The sequence below is a fragment of the Felis catus genome, assembly GCF_018350175.1.
Source record: "Felis catus isolate Fca126 chromosome F1 unlocalized genomic scaffold, F.catus_Fca126_mat1.0 chrF1_random_Un_scaffold_34, whole genome shotgun sequence".
Classification (NCBI taxonomy): domain Eukaryota; kingdom Metazoa; phylum Chordata; class Mammalia; order Carnivora; family Felidae; genus Felis; species Felis catus.
In genome coordinates, this window is record NW_025408522.1 from 339,083 (window position 1) to 356,771 (window position 17,689).

The 17,689-nt window shown below is 44.7% G+C and overlaps 1 long non-coding RNA gene across 1 annotated transcript; it reads right to left on the reverse strand.

Moving 5' to 3' along the window:
* Positions 1-4,761: 4,761 nt before the first annotated feature.
* On the reverse strand, positions 4,762-10,747 carry LOC111558928. The gene is made up of 3 exons (XR_002740030.2): positions 10,344-10,747; positions 8,518-8,656; positions 4,762-8,076 (listed from the first exon to the last, which is right to left on the reverse strand). It is a non-coding gene; the product is annotated as an uncharacterized LOC111558928 (long non-coding RNA).
* Between the last annotated feature and the right edge of the window lie 6,942 nt (positions 10,748-17,689).

A 17,689-nucleotide genomic window follows, 5' to 3' on the forward strand; every position in this document is an offset into this window, starting at 1 on the left:
GTTATTCACTAATTTGAAGTTACAGATACTTTCATGTCCTCTTTGCTTTGTTTTCTACTAAGTGAGAGCAAAACGTGGCACTGTGAAACCAGAAGGTGGAACTTTATCTGAGGACAACAATCCTGATTCTGAAAATTAAGATATGGCTGAAACTCTTTCCAAACCACCAGCCAGAGTTTATGGTGATCGTCTTCCTATTTTACCATCATCTAAATCTCTTCTGAAACCTTCTCTCAAGACGTTAGCTGTCCTTGGTCTTGCAAAGGTAAGTTGTTTTGTTTTATACTGCCCCCACCCCATACCATCCTCTTGCTCCTTATAATGATGAAAAGAATCTTAGGAAGAAATGGAAGTCCTCAAGATCATAATAGAAATCAGTGTAATGACAGCAGAGAGGAATGTACAGGATTGACATTTAGAAAGTTTGGTGGGAGTAGACAATTCTCAGGTATGCCTTTATGGAAGCAAAGAAGGAGAAGGCAGCTGGAAAGAATAGCTCCATGCATATGAAGATGAGGAGGGGGGTGAAGGGGAAGAATTCATTTTAAAGGGGTGAGAGGAACTTAAAGTATGAAGAGTTGAGAGAAAGTATCATAAAATCACACCAGCAATAGTGGGATTAAGGCAGAGCATATGCTCTTTAAATTATAAAATGTGGGAGAAAATATTAAGTGAAAATTAAAAAAAAAGCCAGGTAACAAAAAAAAAAAAAAAGCTTAGACTCTTCTGAATGACTTACAGCTGATTTCTGTGAAGAACTGGAAGAAATTTTTGCCCTTACATTTCAGTTTAATAAAGGTGATATCCTAGATTTAGTTTAGCAAAACCTGTGTTTCTAAGGAATGCAAAGTGAAATCTGTTTTAGGCCATACCAGGTTGATTGTGAATTTTCAATTTTTGGCTATTGTCTTTTTGGGGGTTCTATGGTAACTTACTGTGTGGTATAATCTTGGTATATTTTAGGTGTTTTTGAGTAGAAAGAGAGGAAATAAACATTTATTCTTTTCATTAAGTAAAATTTCTGGTGATGTAAATAAGGTTCTTTATCCGTGAAATGAAAAACTAAATTTGAAGCTGCAACACTGAATTTGTTTTTTGTTTTTGTTTTGTTTTTTAGCTTATTTATATATTTTGAGAGAGAGCACAAGCAGGGTAGGGACAGGGAGAGAGGGGAGAGACAGAGAGAATCCCAGACAGGCTCTTCATTGTCAGCACAGAGCTCGACGCATAGCTCAGACTCACAAACCGGTTTGTGAGATGATGACCTGAGCCCAAATCAAGATGCTTAACTGCCTGAGCCACCCAGGTGCCACTTAAGCTGCCACACTCTGAAAAATATATATATATATATAAAATGTTTTCTGCATTCTGATTTATCTTTTTTTAATTTTGTTTTCAACTGTTTATGTATTTTGAGAGAGAGAGAGAGAGAGAGAGAGAGAGAGAGAGAATCCTAAGCAGGCTCTGTGCTGCTGGTGTCAAACCTGACACAGAGCTTGAATAACCTGAGCCAAAATCAAGTTGGACGCTTAACCAGCTGAGCCACCCAGGTGCCACTCTTTTTTTAATAGTATCTGCATAGAATAGACACATGCACACATACCAAATGAATGAACTCAACATGTATAAATTTTTGTCTAATATGAACTCTTTGTCATGACAGAATCATAAGGCAGGAAAGGTTTCCAAGAAAGTAATCAAAATTCTTTGTAGGAGATGATTTTTACTTTTTTGAAGATTTCCGACAATAGATAAATTCTTAAAACAATATTTATTTATTTTTGAGAGAGATGGAGCATGAGCGGTGGAAGGGCAGAGAGGGAGACACAGAATCTGAAGCAGGCTTCAGGCTCTGAGCTGTCAGCACAGAGCCTGACACGTGGGGCTCGAGCTCAGGAACCATGAGATCAAGACCTGAGCCGAAGTTGGATGCTCAGCCTACTGAGTCCCCCAGGAACCCCAAGATACATTTTATATTATTCAGGGGAAACTTTAGTATTCATAGTTTTTCAATTTAGCACGTAAATTCTTTCATGTCTAAAACTGAGAAAGACTGCTGAGTTGATTTTTTTTTTTTTTAGTCCCTTTCTTCTTTCCTCCTGGGAATGTTCAGTCCTGATTGATAATCACACATGTATTTGAAGACTTTAAAATCTTCAAATTGGATGATCATAAACAGATTAGTTGCTTAATGCTAGATTCCTTCACAGGTCCTTAACTGCCTTCCAATATGGTGTAGATAGGAAATTAGAGCTCTTCATATGCTGTTCCCAGTGGAATAATAAAACTATACGAAATTTTAAATCGGTTTTTATATTTTTATTAGACTTCATGGTAGTTCTGGAAAATGGCTCAAAATTCTGTAATCTTGTATTTCTCTTCTATACTTTAAATCTTGTGCTTTAAGATTCATATTTTTGTTTGTTTTACTATTCTTTTTAATGTTGATTCTTGAGAGAGAGTGAGGGAGCATATGAATCGCAAGTCGACTCCATGCTTCGTGTGGACCTGACGCAGGGGTTGATCCCACGGCCTTGGGATCATGACTCGAGCTGAAACTAAGAATTGGACGCCCAACTGACTGAGACACCCAGGTGTCCCAAGATTAATTTTTAAAAGCCGTATTCATATAAAATCCTGAATTAGTGTTTCACAGTTAAAACATTTTATGACTCTTAACGCCATTCATTACAGAAATGAATATTTGTCTATATTAGTAAAAGCATATTTTACATCCTTAAAACTAATGTTGGAATATAGAGTTGAAATCTTGAATCTCATGTTTTTCCCCCCTGCTTTTGTTATTGTATTATTTTTACTCTTTAAAAATATTTTTAGGGTTTGTTTATTTTTGAAAGTGAGAAAGTGAGGGAGAAGGGGAGGGGTAGGGAGAGGTGGACAGAGGATCCAAAGCAGGCTCTGTGCTGACAACAGAGAGCCTGATGCGGGGCTCAAACTCATGAACCAAGAGCTCATGACGTGAGCCAAATTCGGAGTCTTAACTGACTGAGCCACCCAGGCACCCCTCCCCTGTTTTCATTATTCTTTATTTTTATTATTTGACAATTTAGTCCAGTTATGTAATATATAGTGTGTAGAGTGTAGTTTTGGCTTTGGGAGTAGATTCCCGTGATTCATCACTTCTGGATAACCCCAGGGCTCATTCCAACATGTGCCCTCCTCAATGCCCACCATCCCTTTTTTCCACCCCTTTAACTCCCCATCCCCATCAACCCTCAGCTTGTTCTCTGTCTTTTAAGAGCGTCGTATGGTTTGTCTCCCTCTAGGTATTTGTAACTATTTTTTCTTTCCCTTCCCCTATGGTCTTGTGTGAAGTTTTCAAATTCCACATATGAGTGAAAACATACGATATCTTTCTCTTGACTGAGTTATTTCACTTAGCATCATACCTTCCAGTTTTCCACAGTGTTGCAAATGGCAAGATTCCATTCTTTTTCATCGCCGAGTCGTATTATTCCATTGTATATAGACCACCACCTCTTCTTTAGCCATTCATGAGTTGATGGACATTTAGGCTCTTTCCATAATGTGGCAATTGTTGATAGAACTGTTATCAACTCTGGGGTACATGTGCCCTTACAAATCAGCACTCCTGTATCCTTTGGATAAATGCCTAATAGTGCTGTTGCTGGGTTGTAGGGTAATTCTATTTTAAATTTTTTGAGGAACCTCCACACTGTTTTCCAGAGCGGCTGCACCAGTTTGCATTGCCACCAACAGGGCAAGAGGGTTCCCGTTTCACCACATCCTCGCCAACATCTGTTATTTCTGGAGTTGTGAATGTCACCACCACACTCTGACCAATTGAGGTGGTATCCCAGTGGGGTTTGATTTGTATTTCCTGGATGATGCGTGATGTTGAGCATCTTTGCATGTGTCCGTTGGCCATCTGGATGTCTCCTTTGGAAAAGTGTCTATTCACGTCCTCTGCCCCTTTCTTTGCTTACTTGGTTTTCGGGCGATGAGTTTGGCAAGTTCTTTATAGACTTTTTTATCCTAACCCTTTATGTGATATGCCATTTGCAAATACATATCTTCTCCCATTCCTTCGGTTGCCTTTAAGGTTTGTTGATTGTTGCCTTTGCTGTGTGGCAGCTTAGTATCTTGATGAGGTCCCAAAAGGTCACTTTTGCTTTTATTTCCCTTGCCTCTGAAAGGATGTAAGTAATTTGAGCCTTTGGCTCAAATAAGTAATTGCTGCAGCAGAGGTCAGAGAGGTTGTTGCCTATTTTCTCCTCTAGGATTTTGATGGTTTCCTGTCTCACGGTTAGCTTTTTCATGCATTGGAGTTTATGTTTGTGTAAGGTGTAAGAAAGTGGTCCAGATTCACTCTTGTGCATGTTGCTGTCCAGTTCTCCCAGCACCATTAGCTAAAGAGACTATCTTTTTTGCATTGGCTACTCTTTCCTGCTTTGTTGGAGCTTAGTTGGCCACACATGTGTGGGCCCATTTCTGGGTTCTCTGTTCTATTCCATTGGCCTCTGTGCTTGTTTGGAGCTAATACCGTGCGTTTGAGGATTCCAGCTTTGTAGTACAGGCTAAAGTCCGGGATTGTGATGCCTCCCCCACTCTGGTTTTCTTTTTCAACCTTACTTTGGTTGTTCTGGGTCTTTTGTGGTTCTCTCCACAGTTTAGGATTGTTTGTTCTAGTTCTGTGAAGAATGTTGCTGTTATTTTGATTGGGATTGCATTGAATGTACAGATTGCTTTCGGTAGTATTGACATTTTAACAATGATTGTTCTTGCAACCCATGAGCATGGAATATTTTCCAGGTTCTTTGTGTCTTCTTCAGTTTCTTTCATATGTTGTCTACAGTTTTCAGCATACAGATCTTTTACCTCTTTGGTTAGGTTTAATGCTAGGTTTTTTATGGTTTGGTGCAGTGGCAAATGGGATCGATTCCTTGATATCTCTTTCTAATGCTTCATGATTGGTGTATAGACATGCAAATGATTTGGGTGCATTGATTTTTTATCCTGCAGCTTTGCTGAATGCATGTATCCATTCTAGCAGTGTTTTTGGTGGAGGCTTTCAGGATGTCCACATAGAGTATCGTGTCATCTGTAAACTGTGAAAGTTTGACCTCTTTGCCAACTTGGATGCCTTTTATTTCATTTTGTTGTGTGATGTCTAATGCTAGGACTTCCAACATCATATTAAACAACAGTGGTGAGAGTAGAAATCCCTTAGTTTTCCTGATCTCAGGGGAAAAGCTCTCAGTGTTTCTCCATGGAGGAGGCTATTAGCTGTGGGCCGTTCATATGTGGCTTTTAGGGTTTGAAGGTCTATTCCTTCTATCTGACTTTCTTGAGGGTTGTATTCAGAAAGGGTGCTGTATTTTGTCAAATGCTTTTTCTGCATCTATTGACAGGATCATATGGTTCTTATCCTTTCTTCTCTTCATGGGATGTGTCATGTTGATTGATTTGTGAATATTGAACCAGCCCTGCTGCCCAGGAATGAATCACACTTGATCCTGGCGAATGATTCTCTTAACATACCGTTGCATTATGTTTGCTAGTATCTTGTTGAGAAGAAGAAGGAGGATTAACTCTGCTTTAAATGTCTGGTAGGATTCCCCTGGGAAGCCATCCTGCTCAGGACTCTTATCTGTTGGGAGATTTTTAATAACTGATTGAATGTCTTCACGGGTTATGGGTCTCTTCACGTTTTCTGTTTCTTCCCGTTAGGCTTTTGGTAGTGTGTGGGTGTCTAGGAATTTGTCCATGTCTTCCAGGTTGTCCAGGTTGTTGGCATATACTTTTCATAGTATCCTCGGATTCTTATTGTATTTCTGTTGGGTTGGTTGTGATCTCTCGTCTTTCATTTGTGATTTTATCTGTTTGGGCCTCTCTTTCTACTTTTTGAGAAGTGTGGCAAGGGTGTTATCAATTTTGTTTATTTAAAAAAAAAACACATCTCTTAGATTCATTGATGTGTGAAACCTTGTTTTTGGATTCTATAGGATTTATTTCTGCTCTACTCTTTTTTGTTTCCCTTCTTCTGCTGACGTTGGGCTTTCTTTGCTGCTGTATTTCTAGTTCGTTTAGGAGTGAAGTTAGTTTCTGTATTTGGGACCATCCTTGCTTCTGGAGATAGGCCTGGATTACAATGTATTTTCCTCTAAGGACTGCCTTTGCTGCATCCCAAAGTGTTTGGTTTGCGTGTTTTCATTTTCATTTGCTTCCATATGGTTTTTAATTTCTTCCTTAATCGCCTGGTGGACCCATTCTTTTTTGAGTAGGAAGTTCTGTAACCTCCATGCATTTGGAGGCTTTCCGATTTTTGTTCTTGTGGTTGATTCCAAGTGTCTGAGCGTTGTGATCTGTAAATATGCATGGTATGATCTCAGTCCTTTTATATTTGTGGAGGGCTGTTTTGTGACCCAGGATGTGATCTATATTGGAGAATGTTCTATGTGTACTTAAGAAGAATGTGCATTCTACTGCTGTTGGATGAAAAGATCTCAATATATCGGTGTTGATATCCATGTATATAAATGTATATATTAAGGCCAATATATATCTATGTATATCTGAATACATCTGGTCCAATGACACATTGGATCTGTGTGTCCTTACTGATTTTCTGCCTTGATGATGCGCCTATTGCCATGAGTGGTGTCTTAAAGTCGTCTACAATCATGGTATTTGTATGTATACGTTTGTTCATGTTTGGGATTAATCGATTCATATGTGTGGGCGTTTCACTTTGGGGCCATATACATTTGCAATTGTTAGCTCCTCTTGATGGATAGACCCCTTAATTATGATCCAATGCCCTTCTGAATCTGTTACTACAGTCTTTGGTTTAAAATCTGTCTGTCTGATGGAAGTATGGCGACTTCAGCTTTCTTTTGACTTCTAGTAGCATGATAGGTGGTTCCCCATACCTTCACTTTGAATCCGGAGGTGTCCTGGGGTCTAAAATCAGTGTCTTGTTGACAACATATAGATGGATCTTGTTCTTTGGTTTTGTTTTGTGTTTTATCCATTCTGATTCCCTGTGTCTTTTGATTTGGGCATTGAGTCTATTCACACTCAGAGTGATTAGTTAAAGATATGGATTTAGTGTCATTATATTATCTGAAGGTTTCATGCTTTTGGTGAGGCCTCTGGTTCTTTGTAGTCTCTGCTGCTTTCCACTCACAGAGTCGCCCCTTAGGGTCTCCTGCAGGGCTGATTTAGTGTTCATGAACTCCATTAGGTTTTGTTTGTCTTGGAAAGCCTTTCTGTCATTTTCTATTCTAAATGACAGCCTTGCTGGGGAAAGGAATCTTCGCTGCATGTGTTCCCATTTATCACATTGAGTGTTTCCTACCCCTCACTTCTGCCCTGCCAAGTTTCATTGGATGGGCCTGTTGCTACCCTTCTGTGTCTTCCTTTGTCAATTAAAACCTGTTTGTCCCTAGCAGCTTTCAGAATTCTCTCTTTATCTTTGTATTTTTCCAGTTTCACTTTGACATGTCGTGGTGTTGATCTTGTTTTGTTGATTTGGAAGGAAATTCTCTGTGCTGCCAGTACTTGGATGCCTGTTTCCTTCCCCAGATGAGGGAAGTTCTCAGCTACTTTGTATCTTTTCCTATAACTGGAACCTCACAATAGATGCCTTTTTGTCTGCCCACACATTCTAAGATGGGACACATTAATTTTTGTATTTTGTGTTTATTTGAAACAGAATTTTTCTCATTTGATATTGAAATCCCCAAAGCATTAAAAGTTGGATGTGAAAAAATTAGACCCCTTTGGTAAAATTGGTCATAACCTTGGGGTAGAGGCTCCTGTTCCTTCTGTGACACCATAACCTGATGCCGGAGATGACATGGTTTTTGCCCCTTTGGTGAAAACTTAAAGAAGGAAATGCAGAAAGCTGGACAAGTGGCACCACATAGGGGAAAAGGGTTACTCACAACCCAACTCCAGAGAAACGTTTCCCAAGCCTCTGTTCCCAAAATACTCCAAAGTCCATGTGTTCCTGGGATGAAGAGCAAACACATGCAGGTCCAAGGGGAGGCGACCACCATGGAGAGCAGTTGTCAGAGATGTAGGACGTTCCTGGAAGGAATTCAGGCAAATTAAACCCTATGGGGCAGTGCTGATCGCCCTCAGATGGTGGTTTATGGTCTGGGGAGCAGCAGGTCCATTGACAACATAAGGAAACCAAGCCCCAGGAAAATCACAGTGAGAAGTCCTGACCTGAAGGGGAGCAGCTGTCCAGTACCAGGAGAGTTCATGGAGCCCAACTCATCTGGTATCAAGAGAGACCACAGAGCCCTGGTGGTCCCGTACTGGGAGAGCCTACAGAGCCCTGGGTCCTCCCTTTCCCAGCCACCATGTCTGGTCCCAGGCTGATGGCTCAGCTCTGCTCCCCTGAGTTCAGAGGGGCCTCATGGCAGGAGAGTGGGGTGCTCTAGGAGGTGGGATCTGAGTTCCAGAATGCTGAGATACAGGCCTGATGTTATGACAATCGAAATTCAAGGGTACTGGGATGCTCACCTAGCTTGTTTTACTAGTGAACCCAGGCTGTGATGTTAGCTTTAGTTTCCACATATGTGACTGGAGGACATAACTTGGCCTTCTTGATGGGTTGTCTGTTGGATTCTCTGAGAGATGAGGTGGAATCATTGCCTGGTGCCTACAAGACATAAAGAGCCACCTGGCAGGTTGCCACATGATCCTCTAGGGCAGGGCACTCCTGGAAGACCCTGCTCAGGTCTCTGCCTGGTTCCCACCTCCTGGGAACATTCAGCATTGTCTGAGGAGATGGAGATGATCCTGGATGTCAGCAGGTGCTACACGAAGGAAGGCCAGCCATGGGAGGAGAGCAGGACACACCCTGTGCCACCTTCTAGGACCCAGGCTGTTATACCCTCTGACCTCAGCCCCAAAAAATTCCCCTGCTGTGTGGACTTGACCTCCATCATTCACTTCTTCACTCCCTCTCTCATTCACTCCCTCATTCACTCACTTCTTCCTCATTCAGCAGGTGATCTCTGGTCCCTGCCATGTGCCGAGCACACTGACTCCATTCATGAGCATGACCCCAAGGGGTCACCACATGAGGCATCTTCCTTTGCAGAGTCTGCGCCTTCCTGCGCTCTGCCTCCTTTGACGAGGCTCAAGTCTGCTGTGTGACCGTGTCCCCCTGACCAGCTCTGTCCCCAGGGCTTGAGGTCCTCAGGATATCTGTGCTCCCAGGCTGCCAGGAGAGTATGTGCCTGTGACTGTGGTGAAGGACCGAATCCTCTGGCAGAGTTCAGGGTCACAGATGCGACTCTTCTGCAGGGGCAGGTGGACTCTGGGGGCATGAGGTGTCATCAGCAGGACTGCAGTGCTGTCCTAGTGCATTGCCAGCTTCAGTTTCCCAAATCCAGGACCAATACCCTAACAGCACCTGCCATACACCCTTGTGCTGTCAAAGTGGCAGTCCCCATCCTGTTTCCGTGCTTGCAGCCTGCTCTCTTTGCATTTGATCATGTTCTGTCCCAACTTGGGAAGGTGGGGTCCTTCTTCTGTGTGATAAGATTATAAACAAGGAACATGGAGGATCCTGCCCTTGTGCAGACTTGGATTCTCAATGTTTCTCTTGTCTAGAAATAGAGTGGATGCAGAACTGAATAAAAGAGTGCCTACTGTCAGGAAGGAGAAAAGAGCCCTGAGTAAGGGTCCTTGCTCTGTATTTTTAGCATCAGAAGACTTACCAACATGATGGATGTATAGAAAGAATAAAAGGGTGATTATTAACCTATGTGTGTGAGAGAAAGGAGCTTTTTATGTTATGTGGTGTTGGGGTTTGGGTCAATATAAAAAAAAAATCCTGGCATCCAGCAGATGGCTGTTCATGACAGGCATGAGACACATTGTCTGTTTATCTTAATTTGCCTACGGATAAGACAGAGAATGCTACCTCAGAGTTAAGAAGGCAGGTTTTTGTTGCTGGTTAGCTCTGCTCCAGGTGATTTCACCCTGTTGAGGCTGTCTTTATCCCTCTTTACATGTATACCTATTCTGGAGCTTCCATCTTCTGAAAGCAGCTTTCTGCTTTTGTACTATGCTGGGGGTGCTTTCGCCCTGTTTACGTAATCTTGGATGCTTTCACTCTGTGTCTTCCTATTCCTGTGTCTTTGTTCTATGCTGGGGGTGCTTTCACCCTGCTTACCTCTTCTGGATGCTTTCATCCTGCGACTCCCTATTCCTCTGTCTTTTTCCATGCCCAGGGCACTTTTGCCCTGATCACCTAAACTTGGATGCTTTCATCCTTAGCCTTGTTAACCCATTGGTACAAGCTCAGGGATTCCTATACTCAATTTCCACAGTCTCACCTTTTTTTTTCTTGTTTTTTTCTAGTTTTTTGTTCACAGACCGTCATGACAAGTTCCTGGTCCTTGTTTTGTTTTTGGGTGGCTTGGCGGGTGACTCTGCAAAGATATAAAAAGAGACACGGTATAAGTATTCTGCTTCCTAGAATTATCCAGAATTTGACATGTGTGCTGGCTGTAAGTGAGAAAAGATTTAAATCATGCCACATTGCCCAAGAATCAGGCCATTCATTTCTAATTTGGTCTTCTGTATATTGTAGCTGTTGGCTCAATGTCACAACCAAATTTCCTATAATGTTAGAGGCATAGAAAGGAAAAAAAAAACTGTAAAGGTGTGTCTAGAAAGCATCCCAGGCTTGGGAGTGACTATAAGGAATGGCAGTTATGCAAATATGCTGGTCGTTAAGATCACGGGGCAGTTTAGAGTGGAGGAACAAGGTCTTTTTCCAATAAATTCCACTGCAGCTTCAAAAGCTTCAAGGCAGGCCAAAGCTTGTCTGTCAATAGAAATTTGGTTTATTAATTTTTTGGTAGTATTGACCACAAATTAATGAGGACATTGGCTGTTTGATGCAGGCTGATTCCAGTGACACTGGCAGAGGGGATAATGCTTACTGCTGCTAAGGTGCCCATGATTAAATGGCCAACAAATCATTTTTGCCTTACAGCTGAATACCAGTGTTGAACAAGCTTGGAAAGTGAGTCTCATCCTGATGGATGCATATAGGACTCAGAGCCATTAATAGGAACCCAGGCTGAGACACACTAAGAACTAATAAAGAGGAGAAATTTAATTGGTAGATGTTATATTTATTTACTCAGGACATAAACCCACCCATGGTGGTAGAAATGTTATACTTATTTTCTATTGGTTGGGTTTGTAAAGTGGAGGTAATAAAGAGAATGTAAGGAGAAGGAATGCAAATAGTAGGCCATGCAAATTGGTCAGGGAGTCCCATGTTTTGTTAATATGTTTATTTATATAAATTCCATCATAGCCAACACTATGAGTCAAGAAGGGAAGGCCTAGGTCTCAAAGATTAACAACCATTTTACATTTTCCTTTATGAGTAGAAATATAGGGCCATACCAACCTCTGTCTTTCCAAAAAAATATTATTCTTACTAGATTGGTCGAAGGATATGGTCTTATTCAAATATTTTGTTTCAAGGTAGCTTCTGGGACCCAGTCAATTAAAGTCCAAGTGACCTAGCGAATATTATGCTCAGTCTCTCCGTACCAGGTTGTCCAAGGAATATTATTCCAGCGGTGGTATGAATACTTGAGACTAGAACAAGCTAGTGTCCTCTTAAAAGTTTACCATTGTCATTTTTTTCCTGTGAAACCAGTGAGAAAATCTGAAGTGGGTGGTGAAAGTCTAAGGGGGAGATTTTTTGCTCTTTGACAATGTGGAGGTAGTAGGTAATGCTGCCTGAGACACTGAAGAGCCAGATATGCAGACCTCACCCCAGGTGGTGCAGAAATTGTAGGAGGGGGAAGGGAAGGCAGAAAAAGTGAGGTGCCACCAAGTAGCCTGGAGGCAGACAAAGGCACAGAGGGTAGAGAAAGAGTTCTCGTGGTCCCAAAGCCTGTCAGCTCAGATAGATGAGCAGGTACAGATTTTTGTTTTGTTTTCTTTGGTTTTGCACTAGTGGATTAGGCAGTCCATGTCAGGCCAGAGAAGACAGGGACATTCCCCAAAGCAAAAGGAGTTTCAGCGGCTGCTAGGGAATATTCCTTAAAGTCTCCATCCCAAGGTACACTAATCAGAGACAATTGGCTCTATTCATTATAGTCATTGGCCCAGGAAATGAATGAGAGAGAAGCTCCCACATAAAGTTCGATATTGGGAGAAACGGGGAGAGACAGTTAGAGTCCCCTTCAATAGGGATGCCCTGTGTAGAATATGACACACTATTTTAGTGCATTGTTGTTTGACAATTACTCAAAGCTGGGCTAGCTGCCTTAGTTGGGAATAGTGTCCTGGGCCAGAAAATTGTTCAAAAGACACCAGGATAGCAGCATCAAAGTTATGCATGGCATGAGTCACACAAGCAAGCATATAAAACTCTTGGGCATACACAGCATGGACGGCTGGGGTCAAAATGATTTTCTAAGAGAGCCCCCATCACAGGCAGACATGGAATAAGTGCCACAAATAGGTTCTAAACTGATGATTTTAAAAGGGCTGTGGAGACCATTCAACTGAACTGATTTCTGCAATTCTTTTACTATTTGGCAGAGCAGGACTTCGTGGACATATTGCCCATTTTGCCTGACAGTGTGAAATGGCTGGAAGTCACCAGCCTTGTGGGCATCCTTAATGTACTTTTGCATTGGGGTGAGGACTTTATCAGAACTAGTCGGTGAGGTTTCTGGACACTCACTATCTTCTAACCCTTTTGAGTTGGGGGAGGAGTATCTTTTGGCTGTAAAGGCACCAAAGGCACAGGCTGAGTATAAAAGCTTAGTTTATTTCCCCTCTCTATTGGGTAATTCTACATCTTCATATACATCGTCTGAACTCAAGGGGACAAGGGCAGAATGGACAAGGGACTGAGTGAGGATTACCTCGGGGTTGAGGGCATTAGCCCCCTCAGAATGTTGAGCTTTTAATGTTTTCTGTACTCTTTCCCAGATATCCAGATCATAAGTTCCTTGTTTGGGGAACCAAGTGCATTGTTGCTTGTTAATCATTTATAACTTAAGGAGTGCTTTCTGATTGAGTACATTGGTGAACCTATCCCAAAGATTGTAAAATATGAATGTTATTATTTCTACTCTGGGGATAGGAAGTCTCCCATAAAAATTCTCTCAAAAGTCCCATGGCAGCAAATCCTAATATAGTTTCACTTTTCTCTGACCTCGTCAGGGAAAGATTGAGGTCTGATGCATTTTTTTGTAGAGATCTTTAGTCATTCTGCAGAGTTCTGCTGTCCTTGGGTTGTGTCAGCTTCTGGCCATGTTAACTTCTAATCACGTTGACTTCTAGTCATGTCAGGGTCACGATCTGTCACAGAATTTGAGTCTGGAGTTCTCTCTTGTCCTAAATTTTCCCTCCTCACTTTTCTTTCTTTCTTTTTTTACTTTCTTTATTTATTATGAAGAGAGAGAGAGAGAGAGAGAGAGAGAGAGAGAACCAGTGGGGGTGGGGCAGAGAGAGAGGAAGATAGAGGACCCTACGTGGGCTCTGTGCTGACAGCAGAGAGCCCAATGCGAGGCTCAAACCTATAAACCATGAGATCATGATCTGAGGTGAAGTCAAATGCCCAATGCAGTGAGCGCCCCAGGCAACCCTAAGTTTTCTCTCACTAAATAATCAACATTACTTTAGGATACAATTACTTCTTTTTTTCCTCAAGAAAAAGTGCATCTTCTTTTCTTTTACCGAAAGCAAAGGTTGGGCTCTGGTGATAAAATGACAATTCAACACTTCAGGACATTTTGTTGCTGTGGCCAAGATTGTTTACATTAATAACTCCTTTTTTTCTGGAAAACTCAATGGAAGCCACAGGCACAAAATCAGTAATTTGCAGAGGCAACAGTGGGGAAGGAAAACAGGAACAAAAAATCAAGCTAATTCTGACTCAGCAACAAGCCACCTGCTCCCTCTGCCCACTGTGCATGCACCATAACCCCAGGTGACGTGTTTGCTCTTCAAGGTGTCAGGAGAAAGGGACTGGGTTTTTATTTAGCAGTTAATTCTGGGGACCTCAGTCCAAGGACACCTTGTGCCTTGTGCCAGCAGTGCATGGTTGAGTGTGAGGAAGAGACAAGGCTTAAAGCTAAGGTCATAAATTCATGATGCTCCTCCATGATCCTTCTCCTCATGCGTGCTTGGCCGTGGTGGGATTATGGTTCTGAAATCTCAGAACTGTTAGAGCCCTGAGGAAGCCATGGGTTCCCTGGAGCCCTGGTCATAGCCAAATATCTTTCATCCTGAAAATGGAGTCTCCATGCTGGTGGACAGGTCGAGAGCTGTCACCATACCCCATCTCCAAATCCTATTTCCTGAGATTTCCTTTGGTCCCTTCACTGACTGCACTGAGGGCAAGGAGTCCAGGTCCTGGTGCTGATGCTGACTGTGCTGTAAATTCCCCAAGGACTGTTCTGGGTGTATTAGGGGGTGCTGTAGGTGGGGGAGTGATGAGGGGCAAAGGACAAACCTGGTTCTAGGGGTGTGAGCCTCTTATTTTGGCTCAGTGCTGCCACAATCCCTTTCTTCCAAAAGAGGACAGCAGGAGCCAGAGGCTACAGTGCAGATCTTGGTATGTGAGCAGGCTGCCCCGCCACAGAAACCCCTCACTTACAGCTGCACAGTTGCCTGGTCTCAGCCCCACTGAGGCTGCAGAGCCACAGGGCATCCAAGACATTTCTTAAATGATCACTTGGTTGAAGAGATGTAGGAGCAGACATGGGGACAGGGAGGGGAAACTCAACTTGTATAAAAAAAGGCACTGGAGTAGTTAAAATAGGTACTTGTTGATTTCAAAAGGTGAGAGGCCAGTTAACCTACCGTTCCACCCACTTTTATCCCAAGCTCTTTTTATGCTCAGTGGCTTGCGTTGAGGGAAGCCGAATGCCTGTGGCATGGGGACATGCCTGCTCCTGTGCTGTCTTGTCTGGAGACAGAGACTTCTCCAACCTCATGCTGTGTCTTCAGTATTCTCACAGCCATCCTGGCTGGAAGAACTTCCCTTACAGCGTCCAAATCCACCTGCAAAGCAAAGAGGTTGTGTCCTGTATGGTCACCATCTGCTCCTGCAGAATTTTGGGCAGAAGTAACTCCTGCATCCCCCAAGGCCAACCACACAGAGGTTCAGGGTGCCCTGGGGGTGACCTACCTGGCAAGCACTTCTGCCCCTGAACCAGTGGCCTAAGTGAGCCATTATGCAGAGCAGTCCATACAGAAGGCTGAAGTCACTCAGGATGCAGAAGCTGAAGGTTGGGCACAGAGCCCAAAGTGGGACACGAGGATACCAGTGACCACCACACCTCACATGTTGCCCTAAGGAGCATGGGCTGGTAGGTGCCCATGGACAGTGCCTACTTGATGTCTGTGTGAGGAACCCGGAGTCTGAAATGTGCCCCATATATGTGGTCCTGGGCCTTTCAGAGTTGTGGCTTTACTCCCCACCCCCTACCATGGTCCTGTCCTGAGGCTCCATCTGCCCTGAGTCTTGTATCCATTTGGATTTAATGCATGGTTTACTCAACAACAAATCAAGCCCACTCTGGGTTCAGGGCCCACTCAGAGGAAAACTAGATTCCCCCTGTGGCCTCCACAGTGCTGTGGGGTCTGGCCCACCCTCCCTGCTGCTCTTCTGCCCCTCCCCTCATGCCCCCACGCTCAGCCACCCTCAAGCAGCTTCCTGGTCCTCAATCCTGCAAAACCCATGGCTGCCTCAGGGCCTTTGCATGCACTATTGCCTCCACCTAGGAAGCTCCTTAATAACTTAGGTGCCCAATGTCACCTGCTCAGAGAAGTCCTCTGATTCACCTGCAGGAGACCTTCCCTACACCCTCCTGCCATCATTCTGTCCTTTTGTCCTTGAGACCAAGGGTTAGAGTCTGCCTTTGTGCTAGGCATTCGTTCATGACCAGCCCTGTTCACTGCTATCATCCTGAGCTGGGCCTAGTGAAAAGTAGACTCTCTGTCCTTAATCTTTGAAGAATCCACATTCCCCTGGCCCCTTGTAAGACTCTCCCTCCAAAGTGCATTCCACTTTCCCTCTGCATTCTGCTCCTTCCCGGGTAGAGGAGCCCAAATCTTGGATGTCTGACATGCTGTGTGATGTTGGCAGGCTGGGCCTGGATCTGGGCCCCATATTGGGGACTCAGGGGAGAGACCAGGCAGGCCCCGGGGTGGGTGGCTGATGCAGGGTGCCTGAGCGAAGAGGTCCAGCCCAGCTCTCCAGTCATTGCCACATGGGAGCACAGGCCCAGGAGTGCCAGAAGGCCTGATTTTTCAAGAGAAGCCAGAAATCTGGATTCTGTGTTGAGCTCTCCCAATTTCTAAATGCTGGCGACTAACTAGAATTCTTTCCGCTAATGTCGCATGAGCTAAAGAAAGCCCATCTGCAGGCTTGCCGCGGTGACCCCTTGCCACAGGGCTGGGGTCCTGTAGGGGCTGGCATGGAGCAGGGCTGTGAGGGAGCATGGCCTGCCCTGACCACAGCATGAGCAGCTGAGTGGCTGGGGAGGCCTGGGACGGGAGCAGTTCTAGGTTGGATACAACAGAGTCATGGGGAGGAATGGGGTTTGTGGCAGGGGGTGGCGGTGGGGTCCCACCAGGGGTGGGGGAGCAATGCTACTCTGTCACCACTTCTGTGCTGGGCCCAGCTGGCCAGCAGCTGCTCCCTGCCAAAACTCCTGAAGGTGATGTTAGGGTGTGTGGTCATCCTGGGGTAAAAATAGCAAGGTCACCTTGCAGCAGGAAGTTTGCTTTCACTGGCAGGTGGAAATACAGTATCTGCTGGACGCTGCTGTCAGCCAGGAGCTGCATGGTTTACGGGGACAGGTGGACACTGGCTCTCACCTTCCAGGCTCCTGGGGGACAGCAGTACATGGATCTCTACCTGCTGGAGCAAAGGAGGGGGCGGCTCCCAGTTAGCGGGTAGCCCTGCTGACCTCACCCTTGCACGGTGCCAGGTACACCACAGCGGATCCACAGCTCCTTGGGCCTGTCTGAGGCTCTGGGGTTGTCAGAGGACACCTGCTTTCCAAGGGTCACACGTGCGGCCCCGTCACACCACCCTGTGAGGTCAGCCAAGCCTGTCCTGGGCCTCCTGCCCAGCCCCTGAGGGGGCTCCCTCCACCACAGCCCACCAGGGCCCCATGGCTCCCAGTGCAAGTGGACACACTCAGCCCTGCAGGGCCAGCCCAGCCCTTCCCAGAAACTCCCTTTGCCCAGGAGGGGTCAATGCTGCACCTTTGCTTCCTCTCCCATAAGTTGGAGCTAGTCACGAGAACCTTCCATGGTGCTTACCGCACAGATCATTCCAGGCACCTGACTCTGTTCAAACTCAGGAAGTCCTTAAAAGGGTGGTTGAGGCCCCTGGTGAGGTGACGGGGCTGTCAGGCTCCTAAACAGCCCAGGTTACAAGAGTACCAACCGGCAGGGGGAGTGTGAGAAGTAAGTTAATATGTGTAGGTGCTTGGACATTGGTGCTCAGAGTAAGTGCTCAGCGCCTATTAGAGACTGTTTACTCTCGGTGGGTGGAGGGCAGGCCAGCATATGCTGGGCAGGGGGTTCCAGTCTGCCTGGCTGTGAAGTACAGGCAGTGCAGAGTGGTAGGGGGGTGGGGAGGGTCCCTGCTCCAGCACCCGTGCCCACACTCCTGCCAGTG